Below are 23483 nucleotides of genomic sequence, written 5' to 3'. Positions count from 1 at the left end.
AAAAGAATGTTTATTTCATGTGGATTATCCACTACAGCAATAATTTCAACCAAAAAGGATAATCATCATCATAAAAAAAATCATCAAAACAATGGCGATCATCAAAAAGAATGTTTATTTCATGTAGCTTTACCTAATTTGGCTTATCCTTCCCATCTATAAAATTTTGCCTAAAGATTTTTAAAAAATCAAACCTGTCTATGGGGAAAACATGCAACATTTCTTCAGGATAAATCTTAGATGTTGCTCTATCTAGCCATCTATTATGTATTTGCCTAAATCGATTCTGGTATACATGATGCTTTTCATAAAAATTGGAAATTATTTTTACAACTAGCTACCTTGTTTTTGCTCTGCCCCTACGGCTACAGAATCTGCTCTACCTCCTTAAAATTGTCAGTTTCACTTAAGGATATATCAGAGCTATGGAGAGTTAGACACCTTCAAGAAAATAATCAATTTTAGGGCACCTGGGTGGCTCAGTCAGTTAAGCATCTGACTTTGGCTCAGGTCATGATCTTAGGGTCCTAGGATTGAGCCCCAGGACCACAGGCTCCCGGCTCAGTGGGAAGTTTGCTTGTCCCTCTCCCTCTCCCTCTGCTGCTCCTCTCCCTCGTGCTCGCACACACTCTCTCCCCCTCACAAATAAATAAATAAAATCTTTTTTAAAAAGCAATCAATTTCCTCAGTTAATTTTCCACAGAGCATAACTGGCTTTCCTCTAATACCAAATCGAATTTTTATTACATTGACAAATAAGGGTTTTTTGACCATTATTCTGACTGTCAAATACCAGGGAGGCAATGACCTATACTGTGTCAAAATTGTGAAATACAAAAATCACTTTTCTTACCAAAGTATACTAAGGGTCACACTTAACCAAATAGCAATGAATAATCACCCAGTAGCCTGTGGGGAAAATTTCACTTTAAAAAAAAAAGTTTTTTCTGAGACAGAAATAAAAGCAGAAATGGTCAGCTACTGTTGAGAACTCTACCTATAGCCCTAGAAGCATAATTTGTCTGCTTCCTTTTATGGACTTCATCTAACCCTGTTGCTCTTCTGGAAAACTAGCAATGCATAAATCATGTGTCATACAAGCTTTAACTGCCCAGCACCGCTTTGTTATCCTACTTGCTCCCCACTGGGACCTAAAAATGCCATTCCAAATGAAAATTACTTTCTAATTTAGCATAGAGAAAAATTGAATAAAATAGAGTTTGTAGCAATTTTCAAAATTTAGCAGAAAATATGGATTCAAAGGAAGAAAGACCTAATCCACAGGCTTGCTCTCCATCATGGGTCTCTACTTTCCACACAATCCTCAGTCCTCCCCTACTCCCAGGTCTTGAGGGACTGGCAGTGGTCAACAAGTGCCTTTGGCAGGGGGCTGAGAGGAAAGGGAAATAGCAGCAGGGATGAGTTAATACATATGTGGTGCCCAGCACAGTATTAGCAATAAGCAGTGTATTAGCTACTCTCATCATCAGGATCATTGTTGTTGGTCTTGTTATTATCAGGAAATAATGGATGTCTTATTTCTTAATATTCTGGAACATTCTGGAAATTCTGGGCCAATAGAGGAGATCCCAGAGTGTCTCATCTCAAATAGATGTACAGGGTTCTTATGTGTCCTTAACCTTCTCCATTGACAAGATGGAATCTGGTGGATTGTGCTGTCCAATGAGAGGCTATTACAGCTCTCTTGCTTCTATAACACCAGTACCACCAGCTCTCTGCTCCACCACAGTGTAGTCATAACTAGCAGGTACAACTTCTACAACCATCTCCACTCTCATCCATTGCTACTGATACTGCCTTTGCCATTCCTAACAAGATGGCTAAGGGTGATCTCATCACCAGGATTATAACCCTTCTTTATGATTCATTCAAGCATCATCTGACTAAAGAACCAAAAACATATGTCCTGAAGAGTTGGATCAGAAGACTTTTATTTGACATTGTGTGGTGCCTCCCTCCCCACCAACCCTCAATCTTGATAATTAATCCCCAAACCTCTAATGAATCTTTATGAGAATAGAAGTGCTGGTGGCTTGTTATGATAACATTTCTTCCATTATTATGCAGATTCGATTTCTCCCTTATTCTCAAGAATACTTCACTGCATTCCCAACCTGTTTATAATCAAAGTGCCCAAGATACCTGAGCAAGAAACTCTCTGGTTGTCTTATATTATGAGCAGGGAAAAAGTGATAGTGTGACAAATGAAAGCATACTTTTGAAATAGGCAGCTGGCATTTTTAAGGATAACAGATTGGTGGAGGTAAATGTAAAATAAATGTAAAACAAAGAGAAATGATAATTTTTAAGAATCCAGGAACATTCTGAGAAGTCGCTAATAGCTCATTCTTGGAATAGAGCTATACTCAATAAGAATCTTATAATTCTAACCCAGCCTCTTCAATTATCACTCTCTACTAGACTATTCCTCATTCTTCCATTCCCACTGAAACATTTTGAACTTTCTATGAGTATTCTGTGATGGGAAAGTGAGACTCTGACTAATTTTTTTTTTCAAACAATGGCACTTCTGAGCATTCAGAAACATAAAAGAGGCAACCCTGAGGTGAATGTGAGGAGTCTTAATTTTCATTTAAAAAAAAATTTTTCATTTAAGATTTGATAGTTCTATATCTTAAAGCTCATTTAAGTTATCTCATGAAAATCATAGTCTGACAATAGTGGATATTTTATAAGAAAGTATACAATTTTTACCTCTCTGATCGACATCTAAAGTTAGTGGGAGGATTCTTCTCAAAACTTGTGAATCTCCCTTTTAAAACGCTAAGGATATACTAAATTCTGAAAAGCACAGTTGAAAATTAGTCTGGTTATTGAATATAAAACACTATTGTAAATGGAGTTATAGTTTCCACTTCTTAGCATCCTGAATACAGTTCACTTATGTCTCAAAAGTTCTGCTACTGACAAGTGAGTTTCCATATGAACTTTTTCAACTGTTTCGGAAAATCAACAGGACACTACAGCAGAAATGTTTCTCTGCTCTCTACTCGATGTGTTCATATCAGTTATTCACTCTTCATTTGTCATGGTAACATATAATGCCAACTACCTTCCCAATACTGCCTTAGATACTAAACAGAATTTAGATGAATGAATAAATGAATGACACAGTGTCTACTCTTTAAAATCTTACAATATAGTTGGGGAACTGACTTATGCTCATGAAAACAATACAAAAATATTATAAAATAATACAAAATGGTACACTGTATGAGTATGTGAAACAGAATGCTATAAGTATTCAAAGATGGAAGAGATCAAAGTGGGAAGACATAGTCCGGGAAGCAGCATAGAATGCTCAGTTGTTACTGAGCTATAATTGAGGGGCTGGATAAGAATTTGATTGAAAGAATAGACACAAATGGAAGGGGAAGTAGGAAGAGCCCACAAAAGTAGGAAAAATTCCAAAAGCTAGGGGGATTATTTGAGAATCAGAAATGAGGGAAGGGCAGCCTGGGTGGCTCAGTGGTTTAGCGCCACCTTTGGCCCAGGGCCTGATCCTGGAGACCCGGGATCAACTCCCACGGTGGGCTCCCTGCATGGAGCCTGCTTCTCCCTCTGCCTGTGTCTCTGCCTCTCTCTCTCTCTCTCTCTCTCTCTCTCTCTGTATCTCATGAATAAATAAGTAAAAAATTTTTTAAAAAAGAAAGAAAGAAATGAGGGAAGAGAAAGCAAAAAATACCAACCAGTCTGAAATAAATAATTTCTGCTAGAAAGTAAAAGGAAGATCATTCATTCATTTGAGTATAACAAAAGACAAGGGAAATGCTTGAGTCTGCTTTTGGGCAGAGTTCAAGACAAGTTCAGTGAATAAAGAGGGACTCATAAGGAAAACACAACATGAAAAAAAATTTTTAAAACAAGGACAGATACGATGGTAGAAGTAACTCAGAAAGAAAAGACAAAATATTCCCAGTTATGACTCTGCTCACTGTGTCCCATCTTCAACCCTACCACCAAAACTAAGATTTCAAGGAGCTAATTTCAAAGTAACTGTAGGGAACGTAAGACAGTGAAAGCTGAGGACAGGCCAACAGTGGAAGAACAAAGCGTATCTTTGAAGAGCAAGAAGCCAAGTGTAAGGCTGAGAAAGAGGGAGAGATCAAGCACCAGGGGCATATGGGGTGATCACAGGCAGGAAGGAACAGGACAAGAAAAGTCCCCATGAAGGAGATGGAGCATTATCTAAAAGACTCAGACTTCAGTTGGTTTTTGGTTTCCATGTGGCATCTGAAGACTTATGTGTATTATATGGTTTTCTACTCACCAAGCTATCCCAAGCACTATGTTTCCCAGACAGGTCATGTGAGAGGGAATACCAAAAAGACAGTACAGAAGGATGGGGCAGGGACAGCTAGTAGCATTCTGAACAGCTATTCTTAGCTTCTTCTTTGGCAGAGACTCCAATCTTCAGCTAAGCACATAGCTGCCTAAAATAAAGACCACGTTTCTCAGCCTTCCGTGAAGATAGGATGGCCATATAACTAAGTTCCAACCAATGAGATACAAAAAGTAAGTGGGTTTATTAGGAAAATACTTCAAAAGAATCTGAGTCGTAGAAGACTCCTTTAAATAAACCTCTGATTTACTTTTTTACTTTGCTTCCCTCTTTGGCTTTGCAACTAAAATAGGGTGACTGGAGCTCTGGCAGCCATCTTGTTCATGAGGTGACCTGAAAGATAGAAGCCATGCACTAGGATGATGAAGTAGAAAGGTGGAAGCAGCCTAGGACCCTGAAGTCTAAGACTTCCCTGCACTAGCCCTAGCATGCCTACTCCAGACTTCTACATGAGGGAAGAATAAAACTCTTGTGTATTTTTAAGCCACTGATATTTGGAGCTTATCAGTTACACACAGCTGAATCCAAACTGATTCAGGGCATTTGTAGCTGACCACAGTCAATAAATGGTTGCACAATGTACAAGATAAATTGTAAGATTGTGATGACTTAAAACTACAAATGAAAGCATGCTTCCTTCCCAGTTCTGAGCAGTGAGGAAGAAGAAACACATAACCAACAATAATTCACTACAATATGGGCTCTAACATATTGCAAATGCAACAGGGAAAAAATTTATTTAAAATCATGCCTTGACTTCTAAGGACAGTGCAATTGGGTAACTAAGAGTCTGTTACTTGTTAATTGGAGCGAAAAGTGAGAAAGTTTTAGAGCAACTGAAACAAACAAATATGCTCTGTATCCTGGAAGGAAATAAAAACCTAGAGAGTAGAAAGTAGAACCATAGGCGACTAGATCTGGGAGAAGGATTAAAAGAAAGACGAAGAAAGAAGAGGGCAAGAAGAACAGGAGAGAAAAGAAAGAACCAATATAGAGACAGAAGGACACATTAGTTGAAGTCAAGAAGAGAACCTTGTAAAGAGATGCCTAGTGGACGGTTAAATGTGAAATACAATTAAAATATGTAAATCTGTTCCCAGTCTACCCATGAAATCCTGAGTTAGATCTCTTATCTGTATGGAATAGATATCCTTTGGGTATATGTGAAGAATAATTAAATCCTGCTCCAAGGTTGGTGGGGGCCGTACCAGGGGCAGCGACAGCCACCATCTGGTTAAATATACAATGTACTATATCCCCTTCTGAGGAAGGAGATAGGGAAGTTTTAAAGGGGTAAAGTGCAAGTAGCATCAAGAATAATGAGTAATTTTAAAAATATTTTTATTTAATTATTTATTTGAGGGGGAAAGGAAGCAGAAGAAGAGGCACAAGCAGACTCCTGGCTGAGCATGGAGCCTGGCACAGTGCTCGATCTCACAACCCCATGATCATGACCTGAGCGGAAATCAGGAGTCAGACGCCCAACCGACAGAGCCACCCAGGAGCCCCCTTTATTTAAAAAAGGATTTTATTTATTTATTTATTTATTTATTTATTTATTTATTTATTTATTTTTAATTTATTTGAGAGAGAGTGCGAAGAAGAATGTGCAATTTTACTAGGCAGATAAAGGCAGTAGTTTCCAAGCAGAAGTACTAACATCTGCATATTCCCACTAACATCTGCATATTCCCAGAAAATGACTTAATGGAATGGAATGGTTATTTCTGTGAAAATTTCAGGTACCATGCCAAACTGGGGTGGCAAAACTTTGGGTACAAATAGACTTTTCAATATCTCTTAAATCTATGCAGGTAACTGATAAATGAAAGAGGATAGATAAGGGAAATGCCATTAGATCAGCCATATATTTAGCAAATATCCTAATGTACGAAGTATTCAAAGGTGAACAAACATAGGTCCCACTTTCAAGAATCTCATATTATATATTCATCATATTTTCATTGTGTTTTATTCCCACAAGCACGATAGCTGCTAAATAGCTACTATAAAACCTCTCTTATGTGATCATATTACTATGCTCTGAAATAGGTTGGTCTCTTTAAATAAATTATAACAGCTCCTTTGATCACCAAAGACCTATGACCTTATCATGATCAGAAAAGTTTATATGACCAATAGATGATTATGAGAATTGTGTTTGCTATAAGGTAGTTTCCTGTAGAACCTATGTTATTTAACTCTTTTTTATGTTATTTAATTCTGAATCATTTTCCAGCCACTTTATATCTCTTCCAAAGTAGAAGAAATAACATTCTAACTCCAATTAGCTCAGCAATGAAGATACCGAATTAAGCCAGCATAGTGAACAAGACAGAAAAGACAGTTTCAAGGACCTCTTACTTAAAATGGAGATGAGATGTTAAACAGAGGACAAGAGGAAGAAAATTAGTTCAAAAGGCAACATATGAGTTATGATAGTGCTAATGTGATACCATAATGACAGACTTCTAACCCATGATTAATTTAACCAGTCACATGAATCAACCTGCCAGTTATGTCAAAAGGAGTTGGCCTGTAAAATGAATTCTGAAAATAGTTCCAGCAGATGTGGGAGCAAGTGGAAGAGAGAGGACAGAGAAAGGAGAGGGGAGGAGAGATTAGTTCAGAGATTGGTGGGCCCTGGCTGTGGAGCAGAATTTTATTCACATGCCAGTTCACTGGCTTTGCTTCAGGACAACGAACTCTTCAATATGAGCTCAATTTGATGTACCTCATAGGAAGCACTTGCTCAGTAAGACCTTGCTTCTTCGGGTTTGGAGCCAGTCATTCCATAAATTCAAAACTAGCAGTCACCTACCCATATGATGGGTGTGATTTAAGAGATACTGAAAGGTCTATCTGCCTCCAAATTTTCACACTTACAGCTTGACATGAAGTCCTCACTATTACAATTCTGCCATTAAATTAAGTCCTCACTATTACAACAACAACTCTGCTGTTAAATTGCAACATACTCTGGACAGTGTCTGGAGAAATGCAAATATTGGTACTTATATCTGGTACATACAAGATCATTTTGTTACTTTCCTGCCCAGATATCCTTCCTTTGAGCATGGCTAAGGCCTTTCCAGCTGCCTGGGATAATTCTATAAATGTGTGAGGTCTACAGAATTTAGCTAATCTACAAATTACGAAGCCAAGAGAGTATGCATCTTGTCAAACATGTGGCTCTTTCAAAGATATAAGTACAACAAATTCCGAGTCCCCTGAAAAGATAGAGATTAAAAAGTGCTTGTGAATAATCAAGTCGTATAGCAATGAAGATGAAGGAACTATGACTACATGCAAAAACATGGATAACTCTCACAAATGATGAGCAAAAGTAGTCAAACATAAAGAGTACCTATTGTACATTTCCACCAATATGAAGTTCAAAACAGACAAAACTAAACTGTAGTATTAGAAGACAAGAAGATAGTCATTACCTTCGGAAAAGAAAAGAAATGGCAGTTGTGGGGGATGGAGACAAAAAAGAGGCTTCCGGTGTGCTGGCAATGTGCTGTATTTCTTGAACTGAGTGATTGTTACCTGGGTATTTATTTTGTGATAATTTGATAATTCATTTGTATTTCATGTACTTTTTATATGTAGTATAAATAAGTATATAATACTTCAATTATAAGTTATTTCTATTTTTATTTATTGTTTTTAAGTAGGCTCCATGCCTAACCTGGAGCTCTAATCCCAAGATTAGAGTCACATGCTCTACCAACTGAGCCAGCTAGGTGCCCCCAATTTAAAAAAATATTTAAAAGCAAAAGTGTAAAACTCAATGACATATGTGGAATCTCAAAGGGCTCCAAATAGCAAAACCAATCTTGAAAAGAAAACAGATTTGGAAGTCTTAAATTTCCTGATTTCAAAACTTACTACAAAACTACAGTAATCAGAACAGCGTGGTACTGGCATTAGAACAGACATACAGACCAATGGAATAAAATAGAGCTCAGACATAAATCCTTAACATATCTCATCAAAGGATTTTCAAAAAAGGTGCTAAGACCATTAAATGGGAAAAGACAGTCTTCTCAACAGCATGATGTTGGGAGAACTGGATATCTACATACAAAGAGGTGAAGTTGGAGTCCTACTTAAACCATATAAAAAGACTAACTCAAAATGAATTAAAGACCTAACTATGCATAAGAACTAAAATACCTCTTAGAAGAAAACACAGAAGAAAAGCTTCAAGACATTGGACTTGGAAATGATTTTTTTGATATAATACCAAAAGCACAGGCAACAAAAGAAAAACACAGACAGTTGGACTCCATCTTTTAAAAGTTCTGTAGAGGGCAGCCCTGGTGGCACAGCGGTTTAGCGCCGCCTGCAGCCCAGGGTGTGATCCTGGAGACCCGGGATTGAGTCCCACGTCAGGCTCCCTGCATGGAGCCTGCTTCTCCCTCTGCCTGTGTCTCTGCCTCTTTCTTTCTCTCTCTCTGTCTCTCATGAATAAAAAATAAAACCTTTAAAAAAATAAAAATAAATAAAAGCCCTGTACATCAGGGATGCCTGGGTGGCTTGGTGGTTGAGTGTCTGCCTTTGGCTCAAGTTGTGATCCCCAGGGTCCTGGGATCAAGCCCTGCATCAGGTTCCCTGTAGGGAGCCTGCTTCTCCCTCTGCCTATCTCTCTCTCTCTCTTATGAATAAATAAATAAAATCTTTTTTAAAACTACAAACTTCTGTACATCAAAAGACATTATCAAAAGATTGAAGGCAACTCACAAGATGAGAGAAAACTTCACAAATCACAAATCTCATATCTGATAAAGGATTGATATCCAGAACATAGAAAGAACCCCTACAACCCAACATACAGATAACTGATTTTTAAGATGGGCAAGGATCAAGTAACATCAGCAAGAGGTGGAATAGGAGTTTTCTACCATCATCACCTCCCCACAAAACATTCATTTTGACAACCACCCATAGATATGAGTACCTTTGTGGGAATCTAGGAGTCCAGCAGAGAAGTTTAGCACCCCACTGGAGCAAAAAGTCCAATAATGGATGTGTTAAAGAGAGTAAGAAAAATAGGTTCACTTAACCATGTCACCACTCTTGCAAAGCAGTACAGCTTTATATCAAGGGAGTCCCCCTCAATCTGCAATTTCTCCTAAAGGGAAAAGGGAATAAGCACCCAGCTTCCCAGCCATGCAGCATGCTACCCAAAAAGCCCACTTCTGTCTTGCTCCACCCAGAATACTGAGGTGATCAGCATAACTGAAAGGATGGGAGAAGCTGGTTGCCTAGCAACCAGGGCTCCGAATTCATCAAAGGAACGTGGATTCTACAAACCACTTCATAGATTCCATCAAGAAGACTGCCTATGAGCCACTTGAAATGCTTTGCCTGTAGACCCTTTCAACTGGCCCATGGAGACTCTCCATACTCCAAGTACCTCACCCACACCCTCTGCCATGGTTGGCTCCTCATGTGCACCCCCAGATACAGCAAGAATGAGCTTTTATAGATGGCATGTGAGCATATGCAGAAAACCAGCCAAACCTGCAGGGTTAAGAGAAGGCAAACAAACTTCAGTAAAGGGCACTGCTCTATGGAAAACAAATGAGAAGCTCTCAGCACCCAGGCTAACCCCAGGATCTGGGGGAGTAAGAGAAAGCATACAACCTTAGGAATTCTCCCCAAAGAAATATCAGTGAGGGTAACAACATGAGAGACACCTCACTCTGGGAAACGAACAGGGGTGTTGGAAAGGAGGTGGGCGGGGGGTTGGGGTGACTGGGTGACGGGCACTGGGGGGGCACTTGATGGGATGAGTACTGGGTGTTATGCTATATGATGGCAATTGAACTCCAATTAAAAAAAAAAAAAACAGTTAAAAAAAAAAAAAGGAATTCTCTCCAAAGAGGGAACAAGAAACATGGAGTGGACACAGCCATAGTAAAGGTCTCAGAGAGCCTTAGATTCCCTAGGCAAGCTGACTGGTGAGGGTATTTCTCTCTCCCAAAGCCAAGCCAGTCAGTAATGCTTCTTCAAATATGAAGGCAGCACCACAAGATTTTAAGGAACATAAAACATTGAGGACACATGACACCACCAAAGAAATACAATAATTTTCCAGTCACTCACTCCAAAAAAATGGAAATCTACAAATCACCTGTCAAATATTTCAAAATAATTGTTTTAAGGCAGCTCAGTGAGCTACAAGAAAACACAGATAATGAACTCAATAAAAACAGGAAGATAATACATAAACAATCTGAAAAGTTCAGCAGATATGGAAATCATGAAAAAGTACCCAAGAGGAATTTGGGGGCTAAAGAATCCTATGAATTCAATGAAAAATGCAGTCATCAAGATAGTGACCTAGGTCATTCCTGATTTCAGTCCCCTAAGAAGTCCACCTAGCAACTATCCATTGACAAGACACCATTGTGAAAATACCAGGAACTGGGGGTGAGCCTGACACACACTTGGACTGCAGAAACCATGAGAATTGCCTCAAAGGTGTAAGAAGAGTGGCTAAACACTGACCACACTACCCCTGTCTCAGGCTGGCATAGCACCACACCAAGAGGCCCCCTGGCCCTACAGTTTCCCCAGTAGGAAAAAGAGAGTCCGAAGTGAGTATCTAGCTCCCAGCATTGTGGGTTTCTCCCCAGGGGACCCACTTGAGTCTTGCCTCCTGTGGATCTTTAGGAGGGGAAATCTGTAGGGCTTGACTACTGGAGATCAGGTTGTGATGGAGACGTAGGACAGGGCTTACAGCAATGAGCTCTCAGATCTTAGCAGAGTGAGTTCCTACTCATGGTAGTACCCAAATAGAAATCCCAACCAGTGGCTTGGCCCATCTGCAGGGGAAAGTCAGTAGAACCCGCCTGGCCAGGGTACTCAGTATGTAGTTCCTCATTTGATACCCCCAAACAGCAAACCTTGCTGGCCTCTCACATCCTGTTCTGCTGCCCTGCTCAGGTGGAGAAGCTCATTCTTAGCCCTCCCTACTGTTGATGGTACCTTCCCCCCAGCCCTGGCAGATCAGGAAGCCTGACCAGAGCACTTGGGAAGCTGGACAGCCCAGCCGCATTTCAGCAGAGAGCCCAGCCTCGGGGTTGCCCTTCTGCAGGCCAAGCTGTTAGCCTTGTCTGGCGAGGGGACTTGGGGCATAGTTCAGCCCCCATTTGAACCCAAACAATGAGCTCTGCCAGCCTGGGGACCTGTTCTGCGGCCTTGCCCAGGCAAGGACACTGACTCATAGCCTTGCCGCTGCTGAATACATCTTCAGCCCCATCTGACCAGGAAACCTAACCAGAGCACTGGAGAAGCTGTGTAACCCATCCCACAGCTCCAGTTATAGTGGCACGTGAGCAGAGAGCCCAGCAACTAGCTCTGGCAATCTGCAGAGCAAAGCCAATGGCCTTGTCTAGTCAGGGCACTCAGTGCACAGTTCTGCATATTCCCATCCCAAAACAAATTGTACCAGCGTTGGGCCCATTCTGCTGCCCTATCGAGGCAATGGAGCTAATTCATATTCCCGCCTATACACAGTGCCCAGTCCCTCCCAACAAAGCCTGATCAGAGAATCCAGGAAACTTCAGAGCCCATCCTACAGTTGCACTTGGGCAGGGAACCAGCCAGCAGTCCTATCCAACTATTCCCAGCCAGCAGCATACCCTCCACCTCAGAGTTCGGGCAGTGGCCTCACCCAAAAATAGACCCCACCTGCCCAAGGATGCTCCCAGCTGACCTGTCCAAAACCACAAGCTAAGCAGACTGCTGAAGGACTATCTCTACCAAAGCTAACCTGTAAAGTCTGGGAGAGGGGACTGCTTACTCAAATGCATGGCTACCAGGATCACGAAAAATCAGGTGAACATACCACCGTCAAAGGAATTAACAAAGCTCAAATAACTAGCTGTGAAGAAGCCGAGATCTATGAACCGACATAGAATTCAGAATAATCTTAAAAATGTTTAACGAACTTGGTGTACAGAAACAATGAATGAAATTAAGAAACAATGCAGGAGGGTGCCTGGCTGGCTCAGTGGTTGAGCATCTGCCTTTGGCTCAGGTTGTGATTCTGGGGTCCTGGGATTGAATCCCACATCAGGAAACTCCCTGCAGGGAGCCTGCTAATCTCTCTGCCACTCTCTCTGTGTCTCTCATGAATAGATAAATAAAATCTTTTTTTAAAAAAAAGAAAGAATGCATGAACAAGGAGGTGTGACAAAGAAACAGAACCATCAAAAGAAAAACCCAGAAATTTTAGAACTGAAGAATACAATGACTGAAATGAAGAATTCAGGAGTTACTTCAATAACGACTCAACCAAGCAAAAGAAAGGACCTGCCATTTGCTACAACATGGATGAGCCTCAAGGACATTGTGTTAAGTAAAATAAGCCACACACAGAAAGACAAATGCTGCATGATCTTACTGATATGTGGAATCCAAAAGAGTCAGACTCATAGTAACAGAGAGTGAAATGGTGGTTGCCAGGGACTGGGGGATGGCGGTAATTGAGAGATAATGGTCAGAGGGTACAAAGTTTCAATTATAAGAGGAATGTTCTAGGAATTGAATTTATAGCATGATGACTATAGAGTTAATGTAATGTATACTTGAAATTTGCTGTGGAGCAGATCCTGAGTGTTCTTACCACAAAAAGGAAAAAGTGTTCACTATGTCAAATGATAAATGTGTTCATCAACTTGATTGTGGTGAGCATTTCACAATAGTATGTAGTTCAAAACATCATGTTGTAGATCTTAGATACATTTTTAATATGTCAATCATACTTCAATAAAGCTAGAAAAAGATGGGCAAAGGACCTGAATAGATGTTTCTCCAAAGAAGATATACAAATGGCTAATAAGCACACAAAAAGAGGCTCTACATCACAAATCATTAGGAAAATAGAAACCAAAACACAGTAAGATACCACTTCACACCCATTAGGATGGTTATTATCAAAAAGCAACAACAGAAAATAACACGTTAGTGAGAATGGGGAAAAATCTGAACCCTGGCCCATTGCGGGTATGAAGGTAAAATGATGCAACTGCTGTGAAAAATGTTACAGTGGTTCCTCAAAAAATTAAATATAGGATTACCATATGAAACAGCAATGCCACCTCTGGGTACAGACCCAAAAGAACTGAAGGCAGGGACTCAAACAGATATTTGTACATTTTCAAGCAACATTATTCACAGGGGCCAAAAAATGGAAGCGTCCATCTGAAATGTGCTAGGAGTGCGTGGGTGGCATAGTCAGTTAAGTGACCGACTCTTGATTTCAGCTCAGGTCATGATCTCGGGGCCCTAGGATCCAGCCCCGCATCAGGCTCCCTGCACAGCAAGGAATCTACTTCTCCCTCTCCCTCTGCTCCTCCCCTCATTCGTGCTCTCTCTCTCTCTCAAATAAATGTTAAATATCTTAAAATAAAAATAAAATGTGGCAAACACATACGATGGAATGTTATTTAGTCTTCAAAAGGGAAGAAATTCTGACACCGGCTACAGCACGGATGAAGCTTGAAGGCATTACACTGAGTGAAACAAGCCAATCACAAGAAGACAAATATATGCCTCCAGTTATATGAAGTACCTAGAATAGCCAAATTCACAGAGACAGAAAATAAAATCGTGGTTGCCATGGTTGGGCAGTGGGAGAGAACGGAGAGTCATCGTTTAATGGGTACAAAATTTCGATTGGGGAGGATGAGAAAGTCCTGGAGAGGGATGCTGGTGTCCGTGCAGGATGAATATACTTGATGCTCCTGAACTCTACACTTAAAACTGGTTCCGACGGCAAATTTTACCACAAGAGAGGGTTTCATTTCACCAACAAAACCTGGCCTATAACTGAAGCTGTATTTTGCACCAGCACTTTCCAAAACTAAATCAGAACCCTAGCCTGGTGCCTGGCGAGCTGCATAGGAATTACTTTGAGAGCTTGGCCCAATCACAAGCTATACGGCCCGCATCAAGATTCTAATTCATAATATCCAGGGTGAGGCCTCAAGTTTTATTTTATGCGTCCCCAGCGATTCTAATGTGCAGCTATGTTTGATGGCTGCTCTTCTGCAATTTCCCCATATCCAGTTTAGAGGCAGAGAAGTAATTATCTACCTTTTGTTTATCATAGGCTCAACTCTAAATGTTCTAATCTTATATAATGAAATATACTATTTTTTAACTTAAGGCCAAATCGATATTTAAGAAAAGCCCCAAATTGAATCAATTGAAATCTTAAACCTTGACTTCACAGATGTTACTCAAAAAAAAGAACTGATGTGAATAATTAAAAATTATGTTTTTAGACACATTTTCTCAACTCCTCCTGCTAGCTTTGTGTTGAAATTTCTTAGATGGCCACAAAATACTTGCCAGGTCAGAAGGAACTGTCACCCCACATCTTGTTTTGTCAAATGCTGGCATTATTTTAAATATCTGACTCTTTGCTCATGGGCAAGTTTATATTTTAAAAATCAGCTACGGTGGGGCGCCCAGGTGGCTCAGTCAGGTAAGCATCTGCCTTCTGCTCAGGTCATGACCTCGGATCCAGGGATTGCGCCCCATGGTGGGCTCTCTGCTCAGGAGGGAGCCTATTTCTCCCTCTCCCTCTTCTTCTCCCCCCTTCTCTCACTCCTCTCTGCTTGTGCTCTCTGCTCTCTGTTGTGCTTTCTCGAATAAATAAACAAAATCTTTAACAATAAAATAAAAACCAGCTTCAGGGTACCTGGGTGGCTCAGTTAGTTGAGTGTCCGACTCTTGATATCAGCTCAGGTCTTAATCTCAGGGTTGTGAGTTCAAACCCAGTGTTGGGCTCCACAACTGGGCATGAAGCCTACTTAAAAAAACAACAACCACAAACAAACAAACAAAATCAGCTTCCACCTGAAATAATCAGTATCTCTTCAGTGAAAGCACTATGCAATAATTATATCCCATTTGCATCTGCAGATTCATTCATTATTTACAACTGTATGATTTTACATTATTGATCAGCATCTTTCTGGAGCCAAGAAATTTATTTAATTACATGGTAAATCAAGAGCCTAAAGATGTCTACGGGCAATTCTTGACAAGCGGTGACACGTGGTATCATGGAAACACTGAACTGAAATGCAAAGGCCTGGCTGGTATGCTTGTCCGTGTGCCACCCAGATTCCTGCTTCAGGACTAGGCACTCACTGCCTCCGTTGAATGAAGAGGAGTGCCCTCAGCTAAAAGGTTATGCTTTTTCCCAGAGTCAAGCTACATATAATGACTGGTGGGCCCAGACCTCTTGCCCCAGTCCATACATCTCCCAAGGTCCACCCCAGCTTTCCACTTTCCTGGCTAAGGCTCGCCTGTGATCCAGCTGCATCACTGTTCCACCTCTCTCTGCCCTGCCTTCCTCATTCCCAAGAGCAAGCTCTAATGAATCATCGGCAACAGAATCTTCAGCTCAGAGTCTGTTTCCATGGAAACCAGACCCGCATCACCTATTCTCTCAACTAGCTCTGTAACCATAGTAAAGCCACTTAACCACAACTCCCCCTGTAATTGAAGTCTTACTGAGCTCGGGGCCACTGAAAATCCCCAGTGCCACACAGAACAATCTTCTGCAGTGGCAGAGACCTGCCCTCAGGACTCACCTGCTGTGACCAGGTTCATACATTTTACAACCCGTCCCTTTATATTTTACCCCCTATAGATGGCAAGGAGGAGAAATTCTGTATCACTACCAGGTACTTCTTAAGGTTCATCAGTTCCAAGGGAGGCTATGGCCTTTCTCTGGATAGAAAATGTCCTGGGACAGGGGTAGCTTCCAGTGATCTCGTCATCCAGACTTCCCTAGTTCCAGCGCTAACAGTCCCATGTCCCAGGAAACCCCTCAGTTCCAGGCAAACCTAGGCCATTGGTCACCCTAACTTATGTCCTCCGGCTTGCACAATTAGTCATCATCCTGGTGACTCTGGCTGCCTGAACTGCCCACGATGCAGAGTATAAGACCAGGTCATCTCTACTGCTGTACTTTTCCTTTTTCATGGCCCTTTTATTTTTCCTTTGTAACGCCTACCATAACTGTCATTAGTTATGCAATTATTTGTCTAATTTTTGTGTCCTAACTAGATTGCGAGTGCCAAATGAACCTGTTTGCCTTGCCCATGGTTGTATCCTTAGGGCTTGGCAGAGAGCCTAGCACACAAGCAATGACCAATAAATATTTGCTGAATAAATAAATGAAGCAGGAAGGAGGGAGATGTGTTACACCTGAGACCCACTCGAGAGGTGAAAAACTAACAAAAGGATAAAGTGCAGGATAGTCGGAATGAAAATAAACAAATAGGGGGTGGAGAACTAGATACATGCATTCAACCTTATGCCGTGTTTCCATTTTTCTGTCTCATATTATTACATTGCTGAACTATTGTGAAGCATTTGGTTAATGCCAACACTCAGATTTAACACATATTCATAATTTTCCATCAGATCAAGTACACTGAAATACAACAGGCCCTCAATTAAAAAAAAAAAAAGTGTTGTTGGAATGAATGAGCTGCATCACATTTTGAAGGTCACTGTTTCAGACAAGCACCCTGACAAGGAGATTTTAAATTCTTAGGAACAGAATCCTTTATCTAGAAGAGAGTCTATCAGTTTTTGGTCAGACCTTCCAATTTCTCTCTCAAGGCAACTGCATATCACATCTTAATTCCCTTAAGGTAGTATTTTCTGTGAATTTCTATTTTTTTTCCCACTGGCTACTACCAGAATAAAGCACATCCTTTCATATCATTTGAAGACACACTGAAATTCTCTTTTTATATCTTCTCATGACCATAATAAAAATCTTTATGTGGAACTCCCCACCCACATAACAGCTTTTTGATCTTGTTGATGCTTAAACTGAAACTGGCCTAAATTGAAACATATGCTTAAAAAAATACAGGAACTTCTGTGAAGTTACTTATCAGTAAATGTTATCCATTTTGAACAGCAATTCACAAAAACAATTCCTTTTGCTTTTAGATTCTGGTGTAATGATAATTAGATTTGGAACATGAAAATGGATTTTGCAAACATGAGACACCAAAGTTGATTTTGCCCTTGTTTTTGTTCTTATAAGAGATTTTTTTTAATCAAAGTTGTTTTATTTTATTTAATTTTTTATTTTTTTGAGAGAGAGAGCATGTCCAAGGGGAGGGGCAGAGGGAGAGAGAGAGAATCTTAAGCAGGCTGCACACTCCATGGAGTGCAACGCAGGGCTTGAGCTCACCACCCTGAGATCATGACCTGAGCTGAAATCAACAGTGAGATGTTTAACTGACTGAGCCACCCAGGGCCCCTCTTATAAGAGACTTTTTATTCTAGAGCCTATAGAAGTGAACAGCTTCATTTGCCAAGCAAAAAATTACCTTTGTCTCATCAATCTATTTCATACCATCTATGAAATATTTATTAAAAATTTGTCAATAATTTCACTGCAGTAGCTTATAATATAAACCATAGGAACCACATGATAGAAATATATAACCAAATGAGCCAGATGATAAATAGATAGTTGGTTGACTAAACAGGTCAAAACTTCAAAACTCCTTTGTCTCTGCCCAAACTTAATGTACAATTGTGAGATTTACAGTCCTCTAACCTCCACTGTCAGGCTCCTTGGCTAAGACGATGAGCACTTCAAACCTCTAGGAGTTGAATATGGGAGAAGGCTACGCTAGGGCAACAGCAGCACAACTGGAGGACCACTGGAAATCTGGGAGACATTTTCAGGGGCTGATGAGATTAAAAATCTATTTCACAATATTCTTAAGATATTCTCTGAGGATTTTGACTCACCTTGCTAACATTTCTGTTGATAACACAAAACAGGGGGGGAAGGAAACCACTGGCACCTAAATACATATCATGATAGTGGTACCAAACTGTGCTAGCAGCCACTTTATTTTTACCAAAATGCACTTACTGAAAAAAATAATAATAATAAAAAGCAAAACAAAATAAAACAGACAATTTCTCTTCAGAGGGCTCTTGATGAATTATTATTTTTATTAAATCTGGATGGTCGAGAACATGTCTTTTAAATATTCTGTAAAATGAAATGAGAAGTACACATAAAGAACTATAGGATGCTGAGAACAAACTGGTGGTTGGGGTGGGGGATGGGCAACGAAGTAGGTGAAGGGAATTAAAGGGTACAAAATTCCAGACATAAAATAAATAAGTCATGGGGATGAAAAATACAACATAAGGAACATAGTCAATAATATTGTAACAACTCTCCCTAGTGACAGAGGGTAACTAGAGTTAGGATCCTGAGCATTACACAATGTATAGAAATGTGGAGTCACTGTGTTGTATTCCTGAAACTAACACTGTCAACTCTACTTCAATAAAAAGATTTTTTCATTATAAAAAAATTTAATAATAAAATACTCTAATAAATTTTAATAATAAAATACTCTTAAAAAAAGAAGAACTACTTTATATTAAAGTGAAATAATTTTCTCCAGGAAGAGCATTTGTAGCAGATAATTTGCACACTGGACTGGCTGCTTTTTCATGTGCTACCATTTTATTTGAAAAAACAACTGACAGGCAAAGTATGCTTATTCAGACTTGGGTATTTGGCAGACATTTTACTGAAAATAAACTGAGCCTTTAACTTCAAGGAAAACAACTGACAATATTGTTGCCAGTGATAAAATGCAAGCTTTCAAGTGAAAATTAGAATTTTAGAAATCTGTATCCAACACCGTGAGCTTAACAGCTTACCAATATTTAAAGACTTTCTGATGAAACTGGTAGTAATATAAACAAATGTGATTTTTCGATACTGCATAATGAAATGTGTCAACATTTGGAAGATCTGCATAACTCAGTGAAATGGTATTTTCCACACCGATGCATGATGTTACAAAATGACGCATGGGTAAAAGATCCATTCAAAGTGCAAGACCGATCAATGGATTTTAATGTAGCAAACCATAAAAAGATCATTGGGATGGTTTTAGATTCCACACTGCAGCTATCTTTAAGAAACTACCACTTGTCATGTGTCAGTGTAATTTCAAAGAAAAATATTCACTATTACAGGACAATGCTATTAAAACAGTCCTCTTTGTTTCAATTTATATATCTGAGAGCAAATTTTCTTCATAATTCAACCAGAGCCATAGATGGAATGCAGACAGAGACATGAAAATCTAAGTGTGTTCTATTAAATCAAACACTAAAAAAGATTTGAAAAATCATAAAACAATGCCACTCTTATCGCTATTTTTTTATGTGGGAAAATACAGTTATATTTCATCAAAAACATGTTATTTATGCTAGCAGGTAGATCATTCTTTGCTAATTTTAATTGGATTTATATGTAAATTTTTTAAATTGTCTTAGCTTTAACTTCTTTTTTGTTGTTGTTTCATTTATAATTTATTAGCTCTTCCAGTGTTTCACAGTCATACAGGGGTTTCAATGATTAACATCAATAGGACAAAAGGTGGACTTACACAAATGTCTTGATTGAATCAGACTATTATTGATGGAATTTTTTACTCTATCCTAAGTAGTATTAGGCAGTCTTCCATCCAGGCAATTTCATAGCTTACAGGGGGGAATGTAAATGTCCTTAAAGCTGGACAATAGTAAGCCCGTGGTTTGATGGTTACACTATCTCATACTGGTTATTCATTATGGCGCGAGAGAGGCAGTAGGCTAGAAGGATTCCAACCAGCTGAAAGCAAGCAACTCCAAAAGAAATTCCCACAACCATTCCCATTTCTGACTCTTTAATGGTCATCACCTTTATAAAACAACTTTCATTGTTTACTTTATCTGCATCTCTCTTGGAGAACAATTTTCAAGTTTACAGCAACTCTTGGGAAATCCTTTTTCTGAGTAATAATCAGTATCCCTCCAATCTCAATAGTCGGTGACACCACACGATGTAACGTATTTTGAATCTTGTCTACTGCATCGCTTCTATAATCTCCCATAGAGTTATACTGCTTTAAAGTTTTCTCATAATTATTCTAAAAGCTGTTCCTAATCTCATGCCTGAAAACAAATCCTACGATGGCAGCGACCAATTCAACCAAAAAAATGAGAGTCAGAAACATTGCATACAGTTTTAGCATCCATGCAAAAGCTCGGCAGGTAGCAAAACAGCCAAAGGTGCCCAAAAGCATGATGACAGTGCCAGTGCCAATGAGCACAAAGGGGACATTGGTGACCTTCTTATTTAAAAGGAAAAATAATTCTCCAGGCTCATCTTGTCCCAAATGCCAACGGCAAGAAGGATTACACCAGTGATCCAGAAGATGAAAGTGTAGATCAAGAGGATGCTCTTGAAACAAGTAATGACTGGTTTGGTCTGCAGCCTCCCAGACGGGGACACCATGACTAGCCCACGACCCTGCCCCACTGCCTCAGTTTTAATTTCTAATGCAGTAAATCTCAATCGATATAACCTATGTAAACAATAAGTTTTAAGAGTATAAAGATCCTGAATAATTTTTAAGAGTATAAAGAGGTCCTGAGTCCAAAAAGTTTGAGAATCACTGCTCAAGATGCTGAAGTCCTATTTTGCTTAGGCTGAAGTCTGCTTTTTGTCACTTGGACCTGAAGTTAGAACTGATAGTGAGGAAAAGGCAAATCCAAGACCGGCATCGCATTAATACAGACAACGAAGCACCCAACTCAGTATTCAGAACAAAGAGAAAGAATCCAATCGATGCAGGACACAGGAGCCAGAGGTGACTGAGAATAGAAGTCTTTCTCACTCTCCTTGCTCTGGATCTGTAGAAATAGTGTAGATTCTCAAATCCAGAATTGGGATTTACTCAAAATATTAAGAAGAATGATTTAAACTGACATCTGGGGGTGGCTCAGTGGTTGAGCATCTGCCTCCAGCCCAGAGCGTGATCCCTGAGTCCCAGGATCAAGTCCCACATCGGGCTCCCTGTGGGGAGCCTGCTTGTCCCTCTGCCGATGTCTCTGCCTCTCTCTCTGTGTCTCTCATGAATAAATAAATAAAAATTTAAAAAATAAAATAAACTGACATCTAGGTAACATAAGTTATAATAGGAAAAATCCTGCTATTGAAATTGTATTTCACAAAGTAATGCTCACGGGATCCCTGGGTGGCGCAGCGGTTTAGCGCCTGCCTTTGGCCCAGGGCGCGATCCTGGAGACCCGGGATCGAGTCCCACGTCAGGCTCCCGGTGCATGGAGCCTGCTTCTCCCTCTGCCTGTGTCTCTGCCTCTCTCTCTCTCTTTCTCTCTATCATAAATAAATTAAAAAAAAATAATGCTCACATGTCCATCACTGATGAATAGAAAATAAAATGGGGTAGAGCCAGAGAATGGAGTGTTGGGACACCCTGGGTGGCTCAATTGGTTAAGTGTCTGATTTTGGCACAGGTCATGATCCTGGGGTCCTGGAATCGAGCCCACGTCTTTGACTCCATGCTCAGTGGGGAGTCTGCTTCTTCTTCTCCCTCTGCCCCTCCCCATTCCTGCTCATTCTCTCTCTCTCTCTCCTTTTTCTCTATTTCTCTTTCTCTCTGTCTCTCTCTCTCTCTCAAATAAAATTTTAAAATCTCAAAACAAATGGAATGTTATTTGGCCATAAAAAGGAATGAGAGGACAGCCCAGGTGGCTCAGCAATTTAGCACCGCCTTCAGCCGAGGGCCTGATCCTGGAGACTTGGGATCGAGTCCCACATCAGGCTCCCTGCATGGAGCCTGCTTCTCCCTCTGCCTGTGTCTGTGCCTCTCTCTCTCTGTGTCTCTCATGAATAAATAAATAAACTCTAAAAAAAAAAAAAAAGGAATGAGGTACTGATTCATGCTATAATATAGATGAAACTTGAAAGCATTTTGCTAAGTGAAAGACCAAAAGGCCAATCATTTGTATGATTCCATCGATTTGCAAGGTTCAAAACAGGCAAATCCACAGAGATAGAAAGTAGATTGATGATTGTCAAGGACTGGGGTAAGGGGAAATGAGGAGTTGCTGCTTACGGGTATGGTTCCTTTTGGGAGCGATGAAACATTCTGGAATTAGTGGTAAAGCTTGCACAATTTTGTTACCATTCTAGAAAATCAGTTATACATTTTTTAAAGATTTATTTATTTGACAGAGTGAGTGAGAGAGCACAAGCAAGGGCAGAGAGAGAGGAGGACTACCCACTGAACAGGGAACTCAATGCGAGGCTCGATCCCAGGACCCCGGGACCATAACCTGAGCTGAAGGCAGACTCTTTAAACAACTGAGCCACCCAGGAGCCCCAACTATACATTTTTAAAGGGAGAATCTTATGGCATGTGAATTATATCTCAATTTTTAAAACTATTAAAAGAAAGTATAAATCTGATATATTTGTATCCTAGGGCTGCTCTAACAACCAAACACAGACTTGTGGCTTAAAACAACAGAAATTTATTTTCTCACGGTGCTGGAGGCCAAAAGTCTGAAATCAAGGTGTCAGGAGGGCTGCACTCCCTCTGGAACTTCTGGGAAAGAATCTGCCCCTCCTCTTCTCCAGCTCCGGTGGTTACTGGCATTCCTTGGCCACATTACCCCAATTTCTGTCTTCACACACTGCTTTCTCTGTGTGTGTTTGCATGCATGCCTAGGTGTGGTCTCCCTCTGACTCCTTTTAATAAGGACACTAGTGATGGCATTTAGGATCCACCCTGATAATCTTATCTCAAGATCCTTAATCAAATCTGCAAAGACTCTTTTTATGAATTAGGCGTTTCACAAGTTCCAGGGATTGGGTGGTAGATAGAGCTTTGAGAAAAATTATCAACCTACCACACCTGGTTTATATGTAAATAATTGATGTGGGATGGCAGCCATAGGTGTGCACCACCTGGATCTGCCTTTGAGAAAGAACTTGCCAGTCAGCATAAGGAGTGCCACTAGCCAACAGCACCTCCAGGATGTGCCATACTCTCCCTAGCACCCCAAGCCAATAACTGAGCATGGCAGGTATACGAGGGGCTGGTAATCTGCACAACATAGAACCTCTCTACTAGCTGTCTTTATGCCAGAGCTCTTCATGGAGCTGGCTGAGATTTAGCTCTGCCTACTTAATCCATCTTCCTTC

The 23483-nt window shown here is 40.2% G+C and overlaps 1 long non-coding RNA gene and 1 pseudogene across 1 annotated transcript in view; both read right to left on the bottom strand.

Moving 5' to 3' along the window:
• The window catches only part of LOC118353479 (uncharacterized), a 40587-nt gene extending 24789 nt beyond the window's left edge, over nt 1-15798 (bottom strand). The window contains exon 1 of the long non-coding RNA XR_004812530.2: nt 15111-15798. This is a non-coding gene — a long non-coding RNA (uncharacterized LOC118353479). The remainder of the gene's footprint in view (nt 1-15110) is intronic.
• A 4160-nt stretch (nt 15799-19958) lies between these two features.
• Nucleotides 19959-20789, bottom strand: LOC112656663 (tetraspanin-6-like; annotated as a pseudogene).
• Nucleotides 20790-23483: the final 2694 nt, after the last annotated feature.

This window comes from Canis lupus, chromosome 37, assembly GCF_003254725.2.
Source record: "Canis lupus dingo isolate Sandy chromosome 37, ASM325472v2, whole genome shotgun sequence".
Lineage (NCBI taxonomy): Eukaryota > Metazoa > Chordata > Mammalia > Carnivora > Canidae > Canis > Canis lupus.
The sequence above is the reverse complement of the archived record's forward strand: the minus strand, read 5'-3'. Positions and strand labels throughout refer to the sequence as shown.